This window comes from Canis lupus, chromosome 9, assembly GCF_048164855.1.
Source record: "Canis lupus baileyi chromosome 9, mCanLup2.hap1, whole genome shotgun sequence".
Lineage (NCBI taxonomy): Eukaryota > Metazoa > Chordata > Mammalia > Carnivora > Canidae > Canis > Canis lupus.
Genome location: NC_132846.1, coordinates 49876992 through 49896406, shown reverse-complemented (window position 1 = coordinate 49896406; position 19415 = coordinate 49876992). Strand labels below are relative to the sequence as shown.

At 46.5% G+C, this 19415-nt stretch overlaps 1 protein-coding gene and 1 long non-coding RNA gene across 2 annotated transcripts in view; one reads left to right on the top strand and one right to left on the bottom strand.

Moving 5' to 3' along the window:
* LOC140640258 (uncharacterized) overlaps window positions 1–5828 on the top strand; it is a 29517-nt gene extending 23689 nt beyond the window's left edge. The window contains exon 3 of the long non-coding RNA XR_012036911.1: window positions 5398–5828. This is a non-coding gene — a long non-coding RNA (uncharacterized lncRNA). The remainder of the gene's footprint in view (window positions 1–5397) is intronic.
* JDP2 (Jun dimerization protein 2) overlaps window positions 1–19415 on the bottom strand; it is a 143926-nt gene that overhangs the window by 65438 nt on the left and 59073 nt on the right. The gene's annotated exons all lie outside the window — the stretch shown is intronic.

Sequence of the window (19415 nt, the reverse complement as noted above, 5' to 3'; positions counted from 1 at the left end):
AGTCCATATCCCAGCTATCAGGAAAGAGAAAGAACCACCCTTTCTCTTTACAACCACTTCCTGGAAATCACATGCATTGCTTACATTTCAATGGTTGAAATTTGATCATTTGGCCACATCTAGCAGAAAAGAGTTTGGGAAAGGTAGTCTTTGATCCATCCAGGTAGCCATGTCCCCAACTAAAAATTGGGGGTTCTCTTACTAAAGAAGAGAATAGATATCACAGGAGATGACTGGTGGCATCTGATATAGCAAGTTCCTAGCATTTTTGTCCTCTGGACTGGGATGTGAGCTCTGTTCTCTATCAAGGCTCATAAAAGTGTGCATATGCGTGTGTGTGTACACATGTGTAAACACGCATGCAGGATAGAGATATTTCCCAAACACAGAAAGAGGGTTCAGAAGCTAGACAACCATAAAAAATAAACAGAGAACACTACTCCATTACTGCTACCCTTACTATAACTATGGGAAACTAAGTAACTGAGTCACACAGCACTAGAGCCTTTGAATGAAGTCAGTTGCCAGAGGACTGGGGACATGGAGAAAAAGACATTTGGAGGCACAGCTGGAAATAGGGGTGTTCACACTGGACAAATCTTTTATTTTCTCACAGACTTGTGGGACTAGGGCAAGAATTCAAATTAAGACCCAAATACCATATATCTAAATATTTAAACACTATTAGTCAAGCTAACAAATTGTTAAATAAAATATCTTCAGGCACCTGGGTGGCTCAGTTGGTTAAGTGTCTGACTCTTGCTTACAGCTCAGGTCACAATCAGGGTGGTGAGATCAAGCCCTGTGTTGGGCTCTGCACTCAGTGTGGAGTCTGCTTGAGATTCTCTCTCTCCCTCTCCCTCTGTGCTCCACCACCTCCTGGTTCATGCATGCAGGCACGCTCTCTCTTTAAAAAAAAAATAAAGTAAAATAAAATAAAATAAAATAAAATAAAATAAACCATGTCTTATCCTTCTACCCTAACAAACATACCTTCCTTGACTTCTGGAAGGCCAAGAGCAAATTTAGAATTCTCGACTCCTCACACCAGAAAGTGAGAACCACAGGGACAGGCTATCCCAGATGATGGTTAGTCTCCCTTTTATTCCCTCCTCAGCGAGGGGCCTTACCCACATGCATGTTCCTAACACCAGTCTGCACTTCCACATTCTGTCCAACTGCCCCAAGTAGCCACCTCTGGGCTCCAGGCTACACAAGCCACCCTTGGGAGGGAGGACTTTGCTAATAGGCCCACATGGGCCCTGGAAGCAGGCTTGGGCCTTGTGGGCAGAGATTCTAGGGTCCTGAATACCAGGGGCAAGTTCTAGACCAGGGTGGGTGTGGGTCTAGGCTTTGGCTCTGGTTGGGCATCTTCCTTAGTCCTGAGGATATCTCACTCCAGAAATGCAAAGAAGCTAGGGCAGGGATCTCCGAAGGTCAGGCCCCCCTTACCTGGGTCTCAGGGTTGTACTGAATCACATAGTCACACTGACCCAGCCAGCCTGTCCATAAAGTAAATTAGGAATAACTAAAAGTTATTTTGAGAGTTTTTCCTACTTGATCTGGGGACTGGAGATTGCCTCTGGATTACGGACTATAGGAGAGGATTTCTTTAGCCGTGACTCTGCATCGGGGGCAGGATCCAGCACTAAATGTATGTCTCCTCATCTCCGGAAACAAACCCAAACTAAAACACCAAAACCAAAATAGAACAAAACAGGAATCCCTCTTCCGCCCTTGACATGCTCAGCCTATTTCTCTCTGCTTCCTCCTACTCTGACACCCTCCAATCAGGCTCTCTCCCATCATCCTCCTGCTTTTCCCTGCTCAACTTTCTTCCCTCCACCCTCCTTCCCTGGCTGGAGTCTTAATCCCTGCCATAGCGACAGGGAAAACAACATAACAGTGGGGCAGATGAGAGCTGAATTTCAGAGCCCTGCTAAGAAGTGCGGGCTAGCAGGACCAGGAATTTCCATAATGATACAGACCAGGGGAAGAACTGGAATCTTGGAGAGGTGATGAGGAAAACGTGGGGTTTGGAGGAACCAGGAACATCTCAAGAACCCAGTGGAGGTTGATATAAAAGAGATAAGGAGGGGTGCCCTGCAAAGTTGTAAAAGGTTAATATTGTTCCCTCAAAGGCCATGTAGCTCATGACCATCCCCTAACACAGCATTCTATGGGATGAGTTATTGGCAGAGTGAGAAATGGTGGGGAACAGACAGTTCTCAGGAAAACTGAGGTCCCTCTTCAGAAAGGAGAGAAAGTGTTAATATTTTGTGAAATGGATCCAAAGCCTTGGAGGCCCAGTGGGATGGTAAGGGGTTAATGCTCCCAAGGAGCAAAACTGGGATAGCTTGGGAGCTTATGGTCCTGAAATTAATTTATTTTAGAAGCATGGAAAGCCAGTGAATGTACTTCTGGCCACAAGACAGGACAGGTGAGAAAAGAGAAAGGAAGGAGTCCTGGCTTCTGCTTCCCGGAAAGGGGGTGTTGTTACAGATCTCCCAGGGAGCACACACACTCCTCATGTCAATGTATATGAGGCCTGATTACTTGGCTCACTCTCCACACCCGAACCCCCAGCATGTTCCTAGTGGCTGCCTCCCTGGTGTTCTGGCACTCAGGCTGCCAACACCTGCCAACAACAAGGAAGCTGGGTATCGTGGTTGCAGCTTTGGAGGCTACTTATGAAAGAGATGACTCAGCCCTGGGAGCAGGAGGAGGGTGCAGCTAACACCTAGCTCAGCAAGAACCAGTATGCTATCAATCCAATTTGGCACTGACCCAGTGCCAACCACGTGCCACATCCTGGAGATGGGAAGATGACGAGGCATGATGGGAAGAAGACAGCTGTGCCCATAAGAAATTATAATCAGAGGCATGAATCCTGCAAGAGAGGAGAATAAAGAATCTGGCAGTGGAAGTGATTTCATGGGAGTACGATGATGGTGGCAGGAGGAAGGAGAGTGTCTCCCTTCCTATAGTCAGGTGATGAGTTTGAGTCTTCCTGAAGCACACCCTGGTCCTCACGACCTCTGGTCCAGTCAGCCTGGCCTCCATCATCTGAGTGGTGCTCAAACTCGCCCCTCTTCTCCAGTCTTGGCTCAGCTACTCATTTCTGGCCTTGGTCCAGGCTCTCTGACCTCAGCACGCCAAGGCAACGTTCTACAATGTGGGTCCGTCAGCTCATGCCCTGCTCGAAAGCCTTCCTTGGGAGGAGAGGCAGCCAATGAGGCCGTAGGAGGACCAGAAACTGAAGTGCAATTAATGGTCATAAGGATATTCAGACCTGTGGTTGGAAGGTGGAGGAAAGGAAAACAGAGGCTACAAAGCAGGAGGAGATTAGCACCTGAAAAATGACCAAATGGAGGTGTGAAAGAAGCAAAACAAGGTACCAAAAAAATCTATTTTCTTTCTCCTTATAAATAATTATATGAAATAAAGTTTGCAGGGACCATTTAAGAATTCCTTACTAATATAATTTTCTTTGGGGTAATACCTGCCCATGTAAGTCCTTAATAAGCATGCAATGTTGAAGGAAAGAGGAAGGAAGGAAGGAAGGAAGGAAGGAAGGAAGGAAGGAAGGAAGGAAGGAAGGAAGGAAGGAGAGAAAGAAGAAAAAAAAAGAAAAGAAAATCTTCTATAGTTTTTTCCTGCCCTCAGAATAAAGGCTAAGCCCCAAGTTCTCTCATGCTGTGACCTAAACCTGCTGAAGCCCTAGGGGTAGAATGGGCTTCAGGGTAAGTTTGGCTCAATGGCTCAACTATGTCATCAAAGCCCCTGATTTTCAGGATGTTCCCTCTCCCCTCCATGGTGTTGTCTTCATCCTTTGCTAGGTTTCCCTCATGGTGACAAAATGGCTGCAACAATTCCTGACCTCATACCCGCACTCCGCACCATGTAGAGGGAGAAAGAGAGAGATTCTTTCTCTGAAGCTGCCTGAAAAGTCTTTCCCAGTCTCTTCAGTTAGAAGTGGGTCACTTGCTCATCTTAGGCAAAAAGGGATTTTGCTGATGAGTCTATACTGGGACTATTCATTTTACCCCTAGGGGTAGGGTGGAATCACCTTCCTCAAGTGTGTGGGAAGTGTAGGGAGGGTGCATACCCAACGGAAAATGGCATAGTTACCAAGAGGGAATGGATGTTGAGGAGACCACCACAGTGTGTACTGTAGCACCCTTCCAGCACCTCCTCTCCTCAAATCCCACCCAGCTATGCACTACTCCCAAATACTTTGTGTTCTTCAATGTCTATAAACCTTTACATATACTGTTCCTTCTACCCAGGATGCCTTTTCATTCCTCTTGCTCAGTGAACACCTACTTATTTTTTAACCCTGCCCATCATCACCTTCCCTATTCTTTAGATATTGTGATCACCCTAAGGACAGAAGTCAGAGGATGCCTGGGTGGCTCAGCTGTTGAGAATCTGACTTTGGCTCAGGACATGATCCCAGGGTCCTAGGATCAAGTCCCACATCGAGCTTCCTGCATGGAGCTTGCTTCTCCCTCTGCCTGTGTCTCTGCCTCTCTGTGTCTCTCATGAATAAATAAATAAAATTTTTAAAAAAAGGACAGAAGTCAGGTTCTCATTGACTCTCAGCAGAATAGAATATCTGGTGCACAATATATGCTCAATAAATACTTGTCAAGTGAGTGAGTGTTGCTGATGAGACAGTAGTACTTCCAAAGTTGACAAGGGGCTCATGTATCTTCAAAATCTTGTCCTTTCAAAGTCTAAAATGTAACAAATGTAAGCAGAGTTGTACTATGTAAAGCTATGATGGGGAAAGGACAGTACCCCCTGCCCCCTGAAGCTCAGATAAAGGACCAGTGAAGGCAGGAGTTTTCCAAGGGTCTGTAGTATTATCCCAGAGAGAGGGCTCCCGCAAGACTAGCAGGAATGTTTCAGTTCTCTTGTCAGGGTGGTGAGTCCTTAAATGGAAAGGGGTCCATCAGGCCATAATATCTTAATCCACCAATCTTTCAACCATTTAGATGATCCTACTGGGAAGAGTTTGCAACAGTCAGCAGACCCAGACACTCCCATCTGGCTGGCAATTACAGTCCCATTAAGTCTTAATAAATTGGCATTCTGGTTTACCATTCTAATCTGCATTTCTTCAGTGTGAATTGGTCTGAGACCAACACTACCAGTTGATTCTCAATATATGCCCTCTCCTTCTTCCCTAGTCACAAAATCCTCAAATTTTAGCTGGTCACATTGTTGCTTAAAAATCTAGATTACATTTCTTGGGCTCCCTTGCAGCTAGCTGGGTAGGGTCATTGACTAAATTCTGGCCAAAGGCATGTAAGTAAAAGTAATATGTGTGGAACTTCTTAGAGCACCATTAATAGAGGATTTCTTCTTCCTTTTTCCTTTCCTTCTGGCTAGAATGTGGATGTGCTGACTGGAGCTGAAGCAGTCATCTTGGACTGTTGAGGAATTTGACAATGAAGCCGTGTATCAGGGGACAAGATGGATGATAGAAGCAACAAGAAGGAGCCTGGGTTGAATACAAAGTGCCTTATCACATGGCTCTTATTGCCTACCCAAACTTTTATATAAGAGAAATGCATTTCTGTGTTAAGTCACTTTTGATATTAGCAGCCAAACCTAATTCTAGCCTCATAGAATCCCCCGGAGCTGTACGGGCCTGTACATGTATGTGGCTTTTGAGCACTTGAAATGTGGCCAGGACAAATTGAGAAGTCCACACTGCATTTTGACTTTATACCAAAAAAGAATGTAAAGTATCTCATTAATGACTTTCATATTGAGTGTATGTTGAAATGATAACATTTGAAATATATTGGGTTAATCTATTCTTTTTATTTTGAAAAAATATTACCTCTAGAAAATTTTGAAGTACATGTATGGCAGCCATATTTCTATGGGATGATGCTTCCCTGGCACTGGTTACTTTCATCTAAACTGATAATATCAAACTATTGAACCATGTAAAGCTGAGAGGTGATCAGAAACCAAGACCCAAAATCTAACTCTGCCTCTGGCTTTGTCCATCTGCCTGTCTGTCTGTCTGCTGCTCACTGCCACCCATCACCCATTTGCTAACTACCTTATCTGCATTAAGAACAGATATAGGGCATCTGGGTGGCTCAGTCAGTAGGGCATCTGCCTTTGGCTCAAGTCACGATCTCAGGGTCCTGGGATTGAGCCCCACATCAGGCTCCCTGCTCAGTGGGGAGTCTGCTTCTCCCTCTCCCTCTGTTCCTCCCTCTACTCATGCTCTTCTCCTTTGCTCTTCTCTCTCAAATCAAAAAATAAATAATTATCAATAATAAATAAAATCTTTTTAAAAAATAAGAATAGATGTGAAGCTTGGCACAGAGCATAGCTAAGCCTGGAAGGAATGAGACCATCAGAAGTTTAAACGACATGACTTTGGCACCCAGGCTGTGGTACCTGGGTAAGTGTCCCTGCCAGTTTATGGCTCTGGCAGCATTGGCTTCAGGTAGGCCGATGCCAGCCACACATTCCAGAATTCACTGATCTCTCCAGCTTTCAAGGTGGTGATTTGCTCTGCAACCCCAATTCTCTGATGAGTTCAAGAAAAAAATTGTTGATTTTTAGTTTGTACAGCTTTTTCTTGTTATAAGGACAAGAATGACAGCATCTAAGCTTTTTATATGCCAGAGCTGAATCTAGAATTCCATGGTGTGGTAGTGGTGTTTTTTTCCCAAAAAAATTTAAAATACATAGTAGTCTGAGCCTGCTTAGTATGGCCTCAAGTCATCCTGTACACAAGAGCAAAAGGGCAACAGAGTCCTGCAGTAGGCACCCCAAGTCACATTCCAAATATTCTATTAAACAAAGCAAAAAAGCATGCATACATTTTTTCAAACCCATCAAAATGATTTAAATTTAAGTTTGGGCACCCAAGTTTTATCCCTTTAGAACAACTTATCCCTCTGGGGTTCCAAAGAATTGAGGTCTTATTACACAGGCTGAAAATAACTGAGTGAAGAGATTCTAAATCAGGTTGAAGTCTTCCTTTCTTTTTCTTAGTTGTTGTTTAAGAAACCTTAATTTAGAAATTCATGCATAAGTCCTGTTCCACGTCAATGACCCCTGGGCCCTACTCTTCCTGGTACCAGGAAGCAGGGGCCCCAGTCTGCTGCTTTAGGGACAGGCACCCAGCTCTCCTCTGACCTGGAAATCTCTGCTCAGCTCCTTTTCTCTCTGACAGTCAAAGCCGGCCTTGCAGAATTCCCTCACGTACCCTGGGAGCTGGGATTGCTAAAACAGAGTTGCCATAGCTGATGTGCTAATGAATTCATGAAGCCGCCTAGTGGAATGAGGTTACAGGGAGGTGGAGGAAAAGTTCTTTTCTCTCTTTTCTTAAAAAAAAAAAAAAAAAAAAAAAGTAGCTTTTCTTTTTTGTGAGTGGGTACACACACACACACACACACACACACACACACACATTAGGCCTCTAACCTGAAAAAACTTTCCTTTCAACTGCCCCAAATTGCTCAAGGTGATTTTCCCATCTCTTAAAGCTCAGAGTGTTCAAGTTCTGGCCTGATTCTGCTCCTCCTATTCTGAGATCTGATTCCCTCTCTCAAAATGCAGGTTTCTTTATTGTTCTCACTTGCGTGACACGTCTCCCTTTTCACATCAGTGTCTTCTCTCCTCTTGTAGATTGAAAGCACATTGAGAGCAGGGCCCATGTCTTATTCTTACTAACTCTTGTATCTTCTAAAGATCCTGGAATCCACAAACCTCACTCAAACACTCAACAAATGTTTATGGTATTGACTTTTTCCTCCAATAATAATAATAATAATAATAATAACAATAATAATAATAGCTGCCACATATAGAGCATTTATTATGTGCCAGACAATGTTCTAGGGACTTCACATGGATGGATTCATTTAACCTTCCCAACCAATCCTAATATTTTTTTTTAACCAATCCTAATATTATCCCCATTTTGCAAATGGGGAAACTGGTAGACAACTTGGTTAAGTAAGTGTCTACAGGTCACAGGGCCTGTAAACCATGGCGGAACCAAGATTTGAACCCAGATCTTTACCTGGCTCCCTTGACAATTCTCTAAACTATTTGACTACATTGCCTCATCCAATGTGCACAAAGACCTTGAAATGATTTACTGGTTTGGCCCCCAGAAAGCTATTCTTTGCTGTCATAGCCACAGAACCACTGGCTAGGTTTGACTTCCCAAAGGGTATTTGCAGCTATAATTGTGCCATAAGTGAGCTCCGTGGTTTTGTTTCCAACCAGTCAGCCCTTGCATCACTGGGAAGCCCCAAGACTGTGTGGAAGGTATCGTGGGGAAGGAGAATTATAGCTGATTCCTTTTCAAATTTCCCATCCGGGGGAAAAAAAAAGAAAGAAAGAAAGCAGACTTACAACATTGGTATAAAGCAAGGACATTGTGATGGTTAATTGCATGCGTCAAGTTGTCTGGGCCATGGGATGCCCAGGCGGCTGGTAAAACATGATTTCTGGATGTACCTGTGAGAGTGTTTCTGTATGAGATTAGCATTGAAATTGGTGAATTCAGTAAAAATTGATTGCTCCCTCCACTGTGGGTGGGCATCACCCAATCCATTGGTGGGCCTGAACAGAACAAAAAGCGGAGAAAGGAGGATTTTGCCCCCTTTCTATCCCGCCTGTCTGTTTGAGCTGGGACATTGGTATTCTCCTGCCCTTGGGCTGGACTTTGCAACCTTGGCTCCCCTGGCTCTCAGGACTTTTGGACTCCAACTGAATGACACTGTCACTTCCCTCTGTCTCCAGATTGTGGTCTGTAGAATGATGTGGGGAAACTTCGTTTTAGCTGCCACCATCATCTGTTGGTTCCCTAGAGTTAAGTGCCTTTTGTCCTTCTCTTGAAGCATGCACATTTCCCAAGGATATGTAGTGTAAGCAAAAAGATGTTTTGATATGGAATGGGGAGACCTGGAGCTGAGCCCCATCCCAACCACTGTCTCTGTAGTTCAGAGAGATCCAAAATCCCCCATTCCCCATGAAATAAAAGAGTTGGACCAGCTAGCTCTGAGGACCCTTCCAGCTGCAAGAACTTGTGGTCTTTGACTATAGGTGGGCTCCCTGGACAGCCTTCCTCCAGGATAGGGCAGGTAGCACAAAAGCCCAATGAGAAGAATTTCATAGATCTGGGTTCAAATCAGCTCTACCAGAGACTTACTGGCCCCACCACCTGTGGGCAGTTATTTAACCAACTTGCACACCAGTTTCCCCGTAGCCTAAGCCCCCGTTTTTGCCAGAGCTGGCTCTTGCCAAGAGTAAGGAGGACCTGGGCCTGTGGACTCTGCGGACTCTGCGAGAGCTGAGCCGGCTCCCACCGCTCCACATTAGCAAAGCTTTGTTTTGGAAAGGTTCAGGGAGAAATTTATTGATATAAGCTGGAAGTTGGTTGGTCGCATTAAGAACTCAGCTTCCCCCTTCCCTTGGTCCCACTGGCTACAAAAGGAGCTTTGTGTGCCGTGGGGCAGCCGGCGCGGGATGTGACCACCAGACGGAATTCAACCTTTCATAGGCTGCAATGTCTGCTCAGAAACACACAACCGCAAGCTTTTGCTCCTCCAGGGCTGGCTGCCCTGCGCATCAGTGCAGGTCAGAGTGACTGGGTCTGGCCTGGGGAGAGCACCAGCTTGGGCCATCCTTCTTGTCCCATTCCTCCCATGCTTATCCTGAAAATGAACGGAAATGGCTGGGAACACATCTCGGTGAGCTGAGGGACTTTCCTTTCTCTGTATTTCCTCACAGCTACAATGACAAGAGCTGTCCAGGGCGGAGGCGTCTCCCTCAGGGTCAAGAGAGAATCAAGCATGAATGGGATGGGTACAACCCTGTACTCAGAGGCCGCATCGTATTCCCTTCCATCCTCTCCCCAACTTCTTGCCTCAGGAGACAGCATAGCATAGGGCTAAGCTGTGGCACAGAGAAAAATCTGTCTCTGGCACCCCACTACTCTGTGGCTCCTCTTCCACTCAGGCGCCCAGGGCCTTCACACTCTTGCACTATCCCAACCCTCATACCCAACCCAATGTCCTGCTGTCAGCTACACCTCATGGTTGGAAAGTGATCTTAAATGAAGCTCTTCATGTTTTTTCCCTGTGGGCAGGGATTATATCTCTTCTCTCTGTGTCCCCAAGCCCTCCACAGTGCCTGGCACACCAGAGTCATCTAATACACTTGAGTGAGTGAGTGAGTGAGTGAGTGAGTGAGTGAGTGAGCAAATGCTAATGCTACTGAAGTATACTTAATATGATGCCCTCCCAGAGGTATGAGCATTTTGTTCCCTTACTAAATCCTAGTAGAAGAGATATTTGATGGCAGAGCATTTTCCCACGGCCATCAGACTTCACCAAATAGGTGGCTGCCCTAAAAGTAAAGTTTGCCCTTCCATGGGGCAGGAGGGTGGGGAGGGACTGTTGTGGGTGGGGGAGCTACACTGGCAGGAGAGAGGAAGGAAGCAGTAGGTTTTGGCTCTCTGAAAACGTTGCCTAGAGGCATCCTGGATTCTTCCCAGCCTGCAAAAAGGGGATCATTCAACACTGTGGCTGCCCCAGCTGCAGAGAAAAATTGAAAGAGTTTGGTCCATCCACAGGCAGCCAGCCAAGTGTGTGGCCATAACAACTCTCAGAGGCAGTGGGAAGGGGCAAAAGCCAGAAGAGAGAGTGGGACTGTGTGTATAGCTGGAGATTAGGGGAGGATGGTGGCAGAGGGAGCACCTGAGAAGGGAAGTGGGTTTGCTCACACAGATGCTATGCTCAGGACGGCTTTCAAGGCAGAGGGAGCAGAGTCAAGGCCTGATGGCTGGAAGACACACATGTGCTGCAGGAGAGTTTGGCAGGGCAAAGGGTATATGAAGGTGGTAGTAGGAAATAAATTTGAAAAGGTCAATTGGGATTCAATTGTGGAGGGTCTTGGGCCAGGCTAAAGAGTTTGGACTCTTCCATAGGCAATGGGAGCATTTTAAGATCTCTTAGCGAATAAGGTAGCTTAATTAGGGAGATAAACCAAAATTTGCTCAGCCCCAAAGATCAGGCACTCGATCAGTGTTATCACACGCAATCCTCACCACGATTCCCCGACGTGGGTGACATAATCCCCATGTCACAGTTGAGGAGACTAGTACAAATTGATTAGGGACTTCCCTGAGTCACACAGCTAAATTCCCAAATAAGTACTTGATATTTCCTTCTTGTACATACTTTGCAGATTTGCAAAATGAGAAGGTACTCCAACAAAACTGGAGTGAACATCAAAGGAACAAAAGGATAATGGAAAAATACAAGAAATGGTGGAATTAACCAGAGTCCAATGGGGGGAAAAAAAAATCCCAGCATGATAGCTGCTTCAAAAGAAATTGGTGTCCAATAAAATGTCAATGGGTCCCAAGGAGAAAATCTTTTAGAAGAATCTAACAGATCCCAAGCCACACATAAAATGAGTAAAAAGCTAGGAAATATTTGGGGCACGACAGCAAAGACCTAGCTTTCTTTGCCCAAACAGAAACAAGAAAGTAATCAAAAACTCTGGGAAAAGCAAGCCACGAATCAAGAATGTTGCAGTCCAAAAATGAAACAACGAAAGAGGTAAGATGAATTTGAGCAAATGGTGGCACATAAAACATCTCTCTGATCTTGGGGCTCAGAACGTTGTCCTTTGAGTAACACAGGTGTCTTCCTGTGGACATTCGGGGAAAGAAATACGATCAGAGGCCATCACCAGGACCCGTGATATTTACCCACACAAAATGCACTATTCCGGTTGTTACTCATTCATTGGTCTTCAAATTTTCAAATTGACCGTGAACAAAGAAGGGAAAAGTTCACTATGATTTTAGGACGGGATATGATGTGACCATATCTGACAATGTAGAAATTTAAAAAGAGCTAATAGAAGCACTTAGCAACCTAAATGTCCATCAAGAGATGAATGGATAAGGTAGTTGTGGTATAGACACACAAAGAATATTAGCCATAAGAAAGAATGAAATCTTGCCCTTTGTGACAAGGTGGATGGATCTAGAGGGTATTACACTAAGTGAAGTAAGGCAGACAAAGACAAATACCATATGATTTCTCTAGGTGTGAAATCTAAAAAATGAGTAAACAAACAAAACAAAACAAAAGCAGACTCATAAACACAGAAAACAAACTGGTGGTAGCTAGAGGGGAGGGGGGTGGAGGGGCGACGGGTGACATGGGTGAAGAGACTTAAGAAGAGTAAACTTCCAGTTATAAAATAAAGGAATCACAGAAAGAAAAAGTCCAGCACAGGGAAAATCGTCAATAACATCATAGCGACTCCTCTGTACAATGACAGATGGTAATCAGACCTCTTGTGGTGATCATTTCACAATGTACAGAAATATCAAATTATTACCTTGTACTCCTGAAACAAAGATAATAGTGGATGTCACTATTAGTGACACTATTAGTGGATTTTTTTATTTAATCCAATAAAAAAATGACCTGACTGAAGAGGCTGGAGGACAGGATGGTGTCCTTACAGGGTAAGGAGCCGGGTACAACTCAGAGCTGATGAAACAGAGTCATCAAGGTATTGGGAGGGCACCTGGGTGGCTCAGTGGTTGAGTGTCTGCCTTTGGCTCAGGTCATGATCCCCGGGTCCTGGGATCGAGTCCCACATGGGGCTCCCCACAAGGAGCCTGCTTCTCCCTCTGTCTATGTCTCTGCCTCTCTCTGTGTCTCTCATGAATAAATAAATTAATTAATCTAAGGAAAAAAAAAAAGATGGACACCCGTGACAAGAAGGGGAAAGAAAAAATTGGGCAGAGAGAGAAGTCAACGGTGATGCCTATCCAACAAAGTCGGCCCAGAGCACTGGAGTGAGCATTCCCAGTTAGGGCCCCACGTTGGGCTGAAACGGCCTTATTCCCTCTCTGTGCTGGGTTGCTGGGTGCAGGCAGCCCCACGAAGGGTGCGACCTGGGGCCAGGTGGCTCGCGGTACCTCGGGGGCTGACCATGTGGGAGCTGGCAGTGGTGGCCATCTGCTGACCACGCTCCCTACAGCTGGGAGGCAAGTCCATTTTTGCAAGTCTGGATGGTGCTTTTCTATGTCTCCCCGAGTATATGCATGAGCTAAATCCTACTTTCTCAGAGTGGGGAGACAACAGCTAATGTCCCCCAGAGGATCCACCAGAACACAGCAGTATTCACATATTACCTAGCGACAGGAAGGCAAGCTGGCAAAACCCAAAACTGAAGCAGTGAAAAGCCGTAGCCTCTGAGAGGTAAGACTGAATCCAAGGGATGGAATGGAAATCTGTTTTGAACTATAAGCCCTTCTGTACCATTTTATTTTTCTAACCATGTGCATGTAGTTCTTCAATTCAATATTTGTAAAGTCTTAAAATATTTGGGTCTGTCTGATTCCAAAGCCACATCCCAGAGTCATGCCCCAAGCAGGCCTAGTTGGAGAAGGACATACAGAACCTTCACTTTCTCCAGTGGAGGCAGGCGCAGCTGTGAGTGCCTGGCCTGGGCATGGCATGCGATGCCTGGCCCTTCCATTCCCCAGGTGGGAAGCTGGCCAACTCCTTCATCTCGTGCCCCAAATGGACAGGCACCCGGCCCCGAGAGTTGGGGGAAATATCGGCCCCTGCATTGTGCCGGATTGGGGGCCTCTCTGTTTCCACTGGCGAGCTGCTAGATTTGCCATCGCTAAGAACAGGGGTGCCCTTTGGCATATCCTGGCTCCTCCCAAACTTTTAATATCTCTGATTTGGACTCCTAGCAGCAGGGCCCAACACCTGGAGAATGCCAGCAGCCAGGCTGGCACAGGAGGATGGGCTTGTCCCATGTGAAGTACTCCTCGAAGGCGAGCTGGACCGATGGTTAACGTGGGTGGGAGGGTCAGTTTGTCAGGTGATGGCCCTTCTTACTTAAAGAAAAGAAAATTTATTTATGAATGGAATACAACTACAGCGCAGAAATTTCAAGAATAGAGACAAGTTAGCCTAACCCCACCACCCTAACATAAGCACAGCCTGCTAGCCATGCTTCCTTTTGCTTCCTCCTCCACCACATCTGGGGTTTTTTAAAGCTAGCTGTCATCACACTGTACCTAAATTTTGACCCTTGCATCTTCTGCTAAATTCATATGATATGCATTTTCCAAGTTGTTACCAAGGCTCCATAACCATCACTTTAAATAGCTGCCTAATCTGATGTCAGGGGATTTCATCCCAGAATCTACTGACCCAGGACCCCAGTGCACGGCAGACAACACAAATATCGTTTCACAAATGGAATAAGTGACTGGCCCCTAATTTTATTTACTCATCTTCTACTGTGAGGTATTTAAGGAATCTGTTTCCAATTTTTCAAACACATTGTCTTATTTCTTTCCTGGACATCCTTCCTTTTTCCCCCACCTCTTTTTCATTCAATTTCCTAAATTGAATGATTCCTAAATTTCCTAAACTCTGCTCTTTGCCTGCCTCTCCTAAATCACGTGGGCTCTGTCCTTCGTGTATCGTAAATCACCCAGGTGTGTGTTGAGCGAGCCCCCTGCACAGCGCCAGTTTCCACGAGAAGAGGCGAATCGTGCTGACGTGCGGGTTGCGGAGTGGGAAGCCCAGGGCCCGTGTGAGCCGGGCCCTCCCTGCACTTCAGAGTCCATGTGTTCTGTCAACACCGCTGTCACCATCAAGTACGCTTCGTCTTGAAATAGTGGCCCAGACCCTGCCAGTTATTTCATCTCGGTGCTTATGTTTTTCATGTGAATTTAAACATTCAAACATCATGAGCATGAAACATAAACACTCAACCCGCCATGGCATTTTAATGAGGTTCAACTGGGTTCAGTACGTTCCATTACTTACAATTGTGTAAAAGCTTTTTGACCCAGATCACTTCCTTAGGTCTGGCCCATTACAGCCAAGACAAACTTTGTGTTTTCTGAGCACTTTAAAGGTTGGGGAGAATTATTCTGGGCAGATGGTGAACACAGAGCCCACCCCCCCACCACACACACACACACACACACACACACACACACACACACACACACTGGTTCTGATTAGCTAGGCCAGTGGTTTAATTGAGCCACTCACACATTCCCAAAGAGGAAAGAGCAAAGCAATAAACTTTGATCAGAGACTATCACTCAGTCACCCTGAAAACGCTCCCACACACCTTTGCCTTGCTCCCACACTTCTCAAATCAGAGCCACATCTGTAGCTCTTAGATGCTTCTCAATGAGCAAGGGAAGAGTTATTCATATTCCCCTCTGACAGGTGTGGCAACAGAGGTCTAAGAAGATAAGGTGATTTGTCCAAGACCACAGGGCAAAGAAGGTTCCTTCCACTAAACAGATTTAGGTACAGACGAAGCTGTTGTAATAAAGAGGCTTCAGAATACACCAGTGCATAGAGAGGTAGTCCAGGCCAATAAGCAACTCTGCCATCCTCAATACACGGCTTCCACTGCTGTGTCAAAGATCACTTCTCCCATGGCCCTCATCCCCTACTATAGGAAGAGGAACCAAGCAGGGGAAGGGTCATGCCTTCCTTTTAGGGCCAACTCAAATGTGGGTCACTTCCACTCATATCCCTGTGGCTTGCTATAGTTGTGCAAGGGAGGTTGGGTGGGGTGTGCTCAGCTCAAACTCAGAAGTTCTAACACCAGATGAGGGGGGACCTATGTCAGTGGACAAGCAGCACACTCCAGCATACACACCATGGATGACCCCATGGGTAGGTAAGGGAAGCCCAGGGAGAGCTCATTCTCAGCAACTCTGATTGTCCTGGAGTTCGCTCCCCAGTCACTGAGCAGAGCTTGTGGCCAGCCTCTCCCTGTGATATACCTGGCCCACAGCAGCACCAGGGGGCCTGGTTATTATCCATGCTGTCACTGAGCTCAGGGCAAAGAAAAAATGCACGGAAACTGGGAAAAATCTTGCCCACTGGGAGCTTACGGTTTAAGAAGCAACAAAGCTAGACACAAACAGGACATGCTGCTGACCAGAGAACAAAGTATGAAACCAACAGATGAGTAAAAGGCAAAGCCTAGACACATATCCCGGGCAAGGGTTTCCCTTCCAAGGGACCAGGGCATCTAAGGATCGAGTGAAAACACCTGGACTAGACTGGTCTTCAAGCTTGACCTGCTGCCCACCCTCCATTTCCGACCATCTGCCCCTGTGTACCGACTCTCCCCACCCAAACAGCTCACCAACCCATCCTCTGAGCATGCCAGGAACACACTTACCTTTTTCCTTTGTTCTACTATTCTAGCTCAGACACCTGCTTATCAAGAGTTCCCTGAATCTCTGAACAAAAATTGGTCACATTTATCTCTATAATCCCAAAGCACTTTTTTATATGTAGACCAAACCACTTATACATTGTATTTATTATGATCACTTGGTCATGAATGTGTCAACCTACCTAAAATCAGAATTTCACCAAATCTTGTACACCCAAGTGCTTAACACAGTACCTGGGAAATAATGAGGGTCAAATGAATAAATGACTTAAAAAGGCAGAATTGTATCTTACTTATCACCATACATGCACTATATATGCACATGCCTGGCACATAGTGGTGTTCGATAAGAGGAGCTTGATTCACTTAAGAGAAGTGCAGTCAGGTGCAGCAAAGACAGACCCCAGAAGGCACAACACATCCGGTGCCAACCCAGTCCTATTACACCAATGGGATTTTCAGAGTCCATAGATCCCACATGGCCAGCTTGGTCTGCCCGGCAGATGTGAGACTTGCAGTGCATTTGACAAAGGTTTTCTGGAGCTGGGACCAACCACTCTGCACATTGGGCTCCCGCTCCATATTCCCTCCCAGGGCTCAGTCTTTGGCCTGTGACTCTGGTCCCCACCCTCCGTCCCCCAGCAGAGACTCAGCCTCTCAGCAGGGCACTATTGGATCACTTTGTATTCAGCCTCTTGAGTGCTAAGCATATGTTCGTCACTAAGGTAGAGCAGTGAACTAGACAAGGTCCCTGCCCACATGGCACATAACACCTAGCAGGGGACCATACTAAGCTGAATGACCCCAAAGTGACCTGATGCTCAGGTGCGCCTACCACCTTGAAGGTAACATCTTCCTCCAGGATAGCAGGCACTTCACACTCAGCATATCTTCTTTCCTGAATTGGGATTCAGAGAAAGTGAGCATGAGTCTACCATCCGGGTCTCAGACCTGCCCCCTGCCAGCCACAAGCATATATCATTTATCCTCTCCAGACCTGTCCCTCATCTGTAAAATGAGGTCAGTAACAACACCTGTTCCACCTGCCTTGCAGGGTTACATGAGGGCTAATAAGGTATCGGAAGGGCTGCGTAAGCTGTAAAGTAATAAATCTTGCCGAGTACTGTTAGAGTTAGTATAACTATTCCTGTGTAACCCTTCCTCCTAATTTTCCCTCTGATCATCAGTGCTGCTGACACTCTCTTGGTCTCCAAGCCTACAGAGGAAGGGGTGTTGTTGTTTCTGTCTTTCCATACTTTTCCTCCCCTCATTCCACCACCCAAGCTCCTTTTCCCTGTGGGCAGTGCATCCTGTGTGGCGCACGTTTCCGGGATCAGAAGACTCCATTCCTCTGTCTACAGTGATTGGTGAGAGATGGGCACATGACCTAAGCCAGCTAACTGGAGTCCTTCTGTGATTTTCTCACTGAAGCTATGAAAGAAAATTGTCCCTTTCTGCTGAGAGAGTATGATTCTGGGGCTCCAGCAACCACGGATACCATCGTGTGGTATCAAGAGGAGGAGAAGAAGAAATACTATCCTAGATCAAGCTGTTCCTAAAGCCAGCTCTCCTGGAGGCCGGACTGAATCCAGCTTCATTACTTACTCATTGGCCATGTGATTTGGGGTTTCTCTGGCCCTCAGTAACTTCATCTGTAAAGCGAGTCAAATAATCCCTCGCAGGCATGCCTGCTGTATGAAAACATGTCTATAAGGGTCCGATGGAGGCTCAGTAAGAGGTAGCTATCATGACTATAATAATGCAGTGGCCTCTTAGCCCTGCCAGTAAGGAAAAGGTAATGCATCCCTCCTATTGTCAGTTGGGACCCTAATTAACTTTTCTCAACTCAAACATAAAAAATGACGGCAGCCCCGTCTGAGAAAAAGAGGCCCAGACAGCTGTAGGTAGAACAAGAGGTGATGTAACTGCTGGAGGGACAGAGCTCAAGTAGGGGTAGTCCCAGCATCAATGAGAGGGTCCTGGGCCCCAAAAGTCCCAGCCACCACAGCACCCAGTCAGAGACGAGTGCCCCTGGAGAAGCTCAGCCAGGGCAAGACAGGGCCAGGATCAAGGACAGGTCCTCAAAAGTAAAGAGAGTCCTCTGTCAGGTGAGCTCAAGGGTGGGGTCAGTGCTGAGGACCCTAGTAGTCAGGATTGACCATGGGTGTACTGTTCATGGGCTCCCCACAAAATACCAAGCTCGCAGCCCACTCTTTCCTCTTCCTGACCGTTGGTGTGGCTTGCTATTCCTGAAGAAAGAGAAGAGGACTAAGAGTCTGGTACCTGGATTCCAGCCTTATTTGCAGTTGATGAGGTCTGTGACCTTGGGAAAGGGCCCTCCCCTTTCTGGGCCTTAGTGCCCTCCCAGTAGAGGGGGAAGGAAAGGGGTGGCAATGTTCTCTCAGGTCCCTGTGAGAGCTAACATTCTGAGTCCAGGCCATCCTCAAGCCCTAAGGGGTTAATCAGACATGGCCCCTACCACCTCTGACTGCACTAAAGGTTTGGTTTTTTTCCCCAAGGTACCCAAGGCAGGGTGTGAGGAGGGGGCAGCCTCCCAGTTTCTGCAGATGTGTATCCTGAGAGAAATGATGGGGTGTGCGCTGAAGGTAGGTAGCCCTTGGGACACTCTCCCCACCGGACAGTGCTGCCTCTGTGACACCTTTACATGGGGAAAGGTGAACCAGGAGCTAGGGGGTGAGCGTCCCTGTTTAACAGCTTTCCATTTGTTTACCAAAAAAATATTGTTCCATCATAAAAATTCCCAAAATAGTTCCTTCCCTGGCCAGACTGACTGGCGGGCGCCCAGCTTGGGAGCCCAGCCTCACTGGAAACATGCTCTCAGGGAGGTGAAAATAGCTGGGAAGGTTGGGGGCTGCCATTTGAGGACCACCAGCCCCACACATCCTGTGGGGTGGGACACAGAGGGTTAGAGCCACAGAATCGTCTCTCTGGAGGGCTCTGGGCAGTGACAGGATTTTTTCCCCAGAGGCTTGGCAAGTTTCTTTTTAGCTCCAGGGGAAGTGGCAGGGGGGTCTCATCAGTGGAGGTGAGTCGAACCCTTTATATCCTGCTGGAACGTTCTCTCCCTCACTGTTCCAGCTAGCAACCTTCTCATCTCACAGCTCTCAATTTGATGACAGTTTTTTAGAGAACCC